We start from the raw sequence: 6672 nt of genomic DNA, 5'->3' as shown, positions 1-6672 counted from the left end.
ATAATAATAATAATAATATTATTATTAATAATAACAATAATAAAAATAATAATAATAAAAATAATAATAATAATAATAATAATAACAATAATAATAATAATAATAATAATAATAATAATAATAATAATAATAATAATAATAATAATCTGGTATTACCCATTAGAAATCATAGTATCCCATTGCCAAGACAGGTCACTCAAAATATTAAGACCTAAAAGTTTGCACGAATTAAGTTGAGTAATTATACTGTTATTAATACTGAGAGGGTCAACGTTTGATTTATTAGATTTGCAGCTAATTAGCATTTCAACAGTTAGATGAGGATAAGAGACAGTCTATATGTGATATTCTATATTTATTCTATCACAGTTTGCGAACCTTATATTATACTTTATCAGCGACTAATGAGGGTGTCGGCTAACTTGTACCCATTCTCTTCTATTGTCCTGTCGGTTTCTGTGTGTTTTGCTTTTTTCTAAGGTTTAGTCATACAAAACAAAGGTTACTTCTGAAATCCGTCATAATCCCTATTAAATAGCGCAGTTCTATGTCTTTTATGCTACACGTAACATTCTAATTGTGGGGCCTAATAAAAACGGTGGCTAAAATCAATAGTTGATTCCATAGCATCAGTAGGCCTAATATAATTTTCCCATACCAGTTTGATGACATTTCTTCGGCCAAATAGGGTCTTTGGTCCAACTAAGTACCGTAAGTATGTAGTTATGTATACTAATATTTCCATATTTCTATTTGGATTACAAATGTATCGACCGGTGAGATCGAAGAACTTCAACCACCTCAATTTAATTGGAACTTCTTAATTATTAATTAAAATGAATTTCTGATTGTTTCGTATTTCAATAAGATATTATCTTTAACTGATATTAGAGCGAGATTTTTTTTTTACCAATTCACGAACCTAGTCCTAGTTGCAACTTAAACTTTTTTTTTTTTCATTTCATTCATAAACTACGTAGTCGATTCTAATTACAGTACGACTAAATTAAGTCATAGTTTTAGTTTAGTTGAAGACTACTGGCAAGCAACGACTATCAAACTAACCAATGAGAGCTCAAATAGCAGACGATCGTTTTAGAGATCCGGTAACGCGGATGAATACAGTATTAAGCTGCCTTCTGCCGTTCAAAAATATTTCCTCATAATTCATAATTGATGATCATTCGCTTAATTAATTTTCTATAACAATAACTATATTAGTCGTTAACATATAACAATAGAGAATTTGAACTGCCTTTGGAAATTTTCTTTGTTATGAGATCTGTTATAGTTTAGCCCGATCGAGGGCGCCGCCATTTTTGTTGTTATGGTGATGATACATGAAATCACCTCGCGTCGGTGGTAATGTATGGTGATTTCATGCAAATCAGGAACTATCGTACGTGGCTAGCAACATAAGTTAATTTCGCCATTTGAAAACCAAACTTGATGTCTTTTTTGTTTAACACACCGAAGATATATCAGACCTACGTATACAATCGTTTTTATTCGTTTCACTTTATCGTGAGTTACAAAAAGAATGTTTTTAGTGGGGTAGGGCCTAAAAATAAATATTTCAAGTAGGTGATTTAGCCTGACCATATAGGCTGACTAAAAGAATCGGCCTGTGGAGGTAGGCCTATTATTTTAGTGAGGTTCACGTGATTTAGTCGTACTGCTAGTCAAAGTCCGTTTTAAGAATACGAAGACGTACGGTAATTTTTAAGCTTTAGCTCGACACGACAGATGTTTGTTTTAAGAATACTAAGGTTAGATTAGTTGTGTCAAATCTCTATCATCTGTATACTCACACATTCGAATGATAAGCAACGCCATAGGATATGTGAATTTTGGTCTAAAGGTAGCCAAAGAATTTGAATTTCATATATAGTACATTCTTGGGCACAGCCCCACCCCCACCAAATATTTTTAAGAGGGAATCTTGGACCCCCTCACTTTTACGACTGCAATCTAGTTTTATAAGTCAAATCGAAGATGCATGGAAATTGTTGAAATAAACTGCATAAATGACCCAGGACGATTTTAACGAATGTGAGTTGGGCCAATTCCATTGTCGGATTTTAGATGTGCTCATGGGTTGCACCAGCGGGGGTCAGGACCCCGTCGGGGAGAAAAAGCACAATTCATCGGGGGAAAAAAATAGGTATTTTCTACATAGTAGACTCCGATGTCGATTAAATAAGCCGTTGAAACCCCTAAATTGTCAAAATTTTCAGGGGTTTCGCCCCTGGATCACTTTTGAAACATTTTAAGCGACGCTTGACTACGACCATTTTGCTCTTGTCAGGGAAAACTGACCACCCAGCCCCCCCCCCCCATCTCGGAGACCTCAGAACCCCCGTCGGGCCACCCCTGAATGTGCTTGTTTTATATTAATCATGTCTGTCATTGCATTCTAACGACAAAATAAATGATATGATATGAGTGGCGAATCCAGGAATGTTTAATAGGGCCCAGAGAGAGACTTTTACTGATAAAGGGTCAATACAACGTCAGCCCCACCATGGTTGGGACTGAGGTAAGAAAAATTATGATTACGGCACCTCTAAACGACCGGAAATTGGACGTACCCACAGATTTAGAATTTAAAAAATTAGGGCCCCCTTTTAATTCGCCACTGGATATAATTATGATATAAAGTCGATGTTAGATACACGTACATTATTCTGTTATGTAACAAAGCCCTTTTGGGTCAGGTTGCTAGATCGAGGACCATGTTAACAGGGCCGGCCCCAAACGGGGCTGCAGACCGCCGCACGAGAGCACATAGATTACGCCACTGTGCAATATACCGGTATCCCTGCCCACAAATGTAATGTAACAGTAATTCGATTACGTAGCGCTTTATATATACCGGAGCCTCAAAGCGAGGTGTGAACTAACTGGTATAGTAACTTTCTTCTCCCCTGAGGGTCTCTTTATGTCTGAGCTACCCGGTAAACCGGTACCAGCTACTGGTTGTCTGAGGTGGGTGTGGGCACACGACTTTGAGGTAAAGTAAAGTAAATACATCAAATACAATGGTTTTAAGTTTTATTTTCTATGGTACATAACACATTAATTAGATCTCTCTAGCTAGCTGATCTTATGACAAATTTTTTGCCCTTTATTTTGACTATAATGGTGATGTGATGATGATGAATTTTATTATGTAAGAGTATCATTTCCGGCCACCTAGAGGTACTATTTCCTCAAATTGTCACGCCTCAGCCCCAACCATGGTGGCGCTGTGGTGGGTGTCCACTCACGAAATGTCCCCCACCTTTCAAGACAGATTTGCACCCTTGAGTGCATGCTAAAGTGACTGTCGCCTAAATATGTAATAAAAATAGCTGTCATATCAATAACAATAGGCTTACGCGAAATTTTAAAAATCAATTACAACTGAAGTTAACATTTTTTTAAACACTTTCTTTTGCCTTGTTTTTTTTTTTTTTTTTTTTTTTTTTTTTTTTTTTTTTTTTTTTTTTTTTTAATTTTTGCAGTTAATTACGATTTATATTAAATAATGGAGGTAAAATAAATTACACTACGGATAAAACAAATGTTACATAAACTGTAAAATTAATAGGGTATTATACGTAGGCCTAATTGTCAAGTAGAACGGCTACCGGTAAAAAAAATAATACATTGCTACATACTAGAATTCAAATATTATTCTTCGTCTTTTCTTTAGGTATGTCTTAAAGGAAATACTGCATAGATGTTAATCATCATAAGTAAATTTCCCGTACGATTAAAATCGTAACGTACTTGGTTTGGTCTGCAAGAGCTCATGCTTCGTGCTGGTCATTCCATTCATAGTAAAAGCCTTTTTATTGGAGAAAACGTACCTGTTGTTAGCCATGTAGCCTAGGTCAATACCTAACTCGGGCTATATAAAATTGATTATAAAATTGAAAAATATTATTCTTATTATTGTAGAAGTGACACTATGTCCACGTTTTAATTAATTTTATTTGTTTGTTATTAAACATTATCATATATATTAATCATATTTAAATTGAATGTATTGTTTAAATATGAATGACTACGTCCATGTTAAATTAATCTTATCTATTGAAATTGTATATAGTATAGGCCTAGGTCTAAACCTAGTGTAATGTGCACAAATATAAATAAAAAATAACGCAAAATGTGAAAGAATAAAGAAGGAAGAATAGGAAAGAGACTAGGAGCGACTGAAATATTTTCCGAAAATATACAATAATAATCAATATGCCATTATTGCATTTCATTATTGCAAACATTTTTAGGCACAATCATCATTTGTTTATGTGCACACATGTTACCTTACCTGTTACCTGGAGGTAGCACCCGCAACTTGCAGATTTGCTGTTACAGTAAGCCAGTAGTCTCGGTCTCCTGCTCTTCTTGCACATTCAACATATTCATGTTTTGTCCATTCCTGAATATCCCTCATCTATGTTTTTCTAGGCCTTCTTTTAGTTCTAACTCCTTCTACTTTTCCTTCTATGAGAAATTTCTGTAGCCTCTTCGCTCTGACAAACATGAACAAAATACTGTATCTTTCATTGCATTTCTTTTTAATGTTATCATTAGGTTATCGTTGTTTTCGTAGTCGGCGCAGCCACTGGGTCAGCATGTCGTCTTCTCCGTTGTCTTTGTGGTTTATATTTTGATTATTCATTATTGATATATAACCATTATTCTTAATGCAGTATTTGCTGTTATTATCATTGTTATTAAAGACATTGCAATGATATAATCATTATAATAATATTATTGTCACAATGATAAAATTTTCCATAATATTAGAATGTTCATAATTACCTTTAGTCCTGCTGTATTAGATTTAAACATTTTTTTCATATCTACACTTGATCATTAATAAAGTATAAATATAATTTTAATTCCACAGATAAATTAAACACACTTTTATAGAATCAGCTTTTGATGATAACAATGAAGGTGGCAAGTATTCTGGCAAGAAAAGCGAGTACTTTACTTTTTATCTTAGTGACGGTTGTATTGCTGGGAATAGTATACTATAGGCCCTCACCTAATATAAGACTACGGAACGATGTAGAATCTGAACAAGCTGAGCCTTCATCAAATGAAGGCTTTTGTAAATATTGCTACACTTCTGGATTTGGGACGCCAAGGAAAGCGCTGCCAAGAAAACAGTTGCGCCAAAGTGGATGTGAACAACGGTTGCCAGATGCGTTAATAATAGGCGTGAAGAAATGTGGAACAGGAACCCTGACACACTTCATCAGTTTTCATCCACAGATAGCACCAGTGCGTGAGACACTGCATTACTTTGTTACTGATTATTTCAAAGGAATAGATTGGTATAAATCGCAAATGCCATATGCTTTACGAAATCAGACAGTGCTAGACAAATCACCTGGTTATATAGCTCCACAAACCCGCGATAAAATCAGAAAGGATTTACCTTCGGATGTGCGTATAATTGCTATATTACGTGATCCAGTCGCACGTGCTGTATCCGACTTTGTTCACATACATGCTGAATGCTAAAAAGAGCGGGTCTGGAAAAGACGTCGCAAGACTAGGGAAAAGTTATGACCTCGTCAGCTCTCTTGAAGATTCCCTAATAGATGCCAATGGAAATGTAAGAATTGGAAATGGTATAATAAAAAAGGGAATATACGTAAACAACTTACGGTACTGGTTTAAACAATACCCAAAAGATCAAATACTTCTTATTGATGGAAATGATTTAACTAAAAATCCATACAAAGTTATGCAAACCATGGAGAAATTTCTTGGACTGCAAACATATTTTACCGAAAAACATTTTTACTTCAACCCAGTAAAACGTTTCTATTGTTTAGCTCGTCCAATTAATGAGTGTATGGTTGAAGCTAAGGGTCGGCCACACCCTGTACTGTCACAAAATATTACTAACAAATTACAGGATTTCTTCAAACCATTTGATAGGGAGCTTGAGGAGCTAACAGGCCAGAAGTTTTCATGGGTGAGAAGAAATTAATTAGGATTTAATATTTTTACATTCGTCCAGACTACAACCATATTTGCTTAATTAAGGAAATTCATCATTTTTCTGAATAGGTTGCTTGACTAGCTTTTTGTTGTTATTTAAAACGGCTTTGTCTGTCAAGGGCTAAAACAATTCATAAAGTCAATTTCATATTTGAATTGGTTAATGTCTATGTTTATACCTCAACCAAGTCAGCCAAGTATGATATGTATTCACCACTGTCTGTTTGTTAGCAAGATTACACAATCATAAACTTTAGTGAAGATGTACACCATAATCTAAGATTAATTTTGAGAAGAAAAAGTCGAAGGAGGTGTTGAAAAATGTATAACGACTTGTCTTGAAACAATTGCTTTAGCCCATTTTCTATGTCATTGGTTTGACTAATATACGGAATTACACCCCGCTCAAGTAAATTTTGTAGAAAACGTGGGCTGGGAGATTATTTGGGAAAGTCTTTTGCACTTAAAAAAATTGATAATTTATAAGATTTAAAAGCATTAACTAGTATTAATTAAGTATTAATTTGACATTAATATTTGAGCAATGAGCAAATTTTAAAACATTTTTTTTGAAAAAGTAAATAAGCTTTCTTAAACGGTTAAGTACGATTAATCAGGGTACGTAGAAGTCCGGGTTTATATCAGGGGCGGATCCAGAGA

The 6672-nt window shown here is 34.5% G+C and overlaps 1 pseudogene; it reads left to right on the top strand.

Moving 5' to 3' along the window:
- The first annotated feature begins 1355 nt into the window (after positions 1 to 1355).
- On the top strand, positions 1356 to 6379 carry LOC117113449 (annotated as a pseudogene).
- Positions 6380 to 6672: the final 293 nt, after the last annotated feature.

The sequence above is a fragment of the Anneissia japonica genome, unplaced genomic scaffold (genome assembly GCF_011630105.1).
Source record: "Anneissia japonica isolate Jap-2015-1 unplaced genomic scaffold, ASM1163010v1 scaffold493_len2256704_cov171, whole genome shotgun sequence".
Classification (NCBI taxonomy): domain Eukaryota; kingdom Metazoa; phylum Echinodermata; class Crinoidea; order Comatulida; family Comatulidae; genus Anneissia; species Anneissia japonica.
This window is presented reverse-complemented; position numbering and strand designations above follow the sequence as displayed.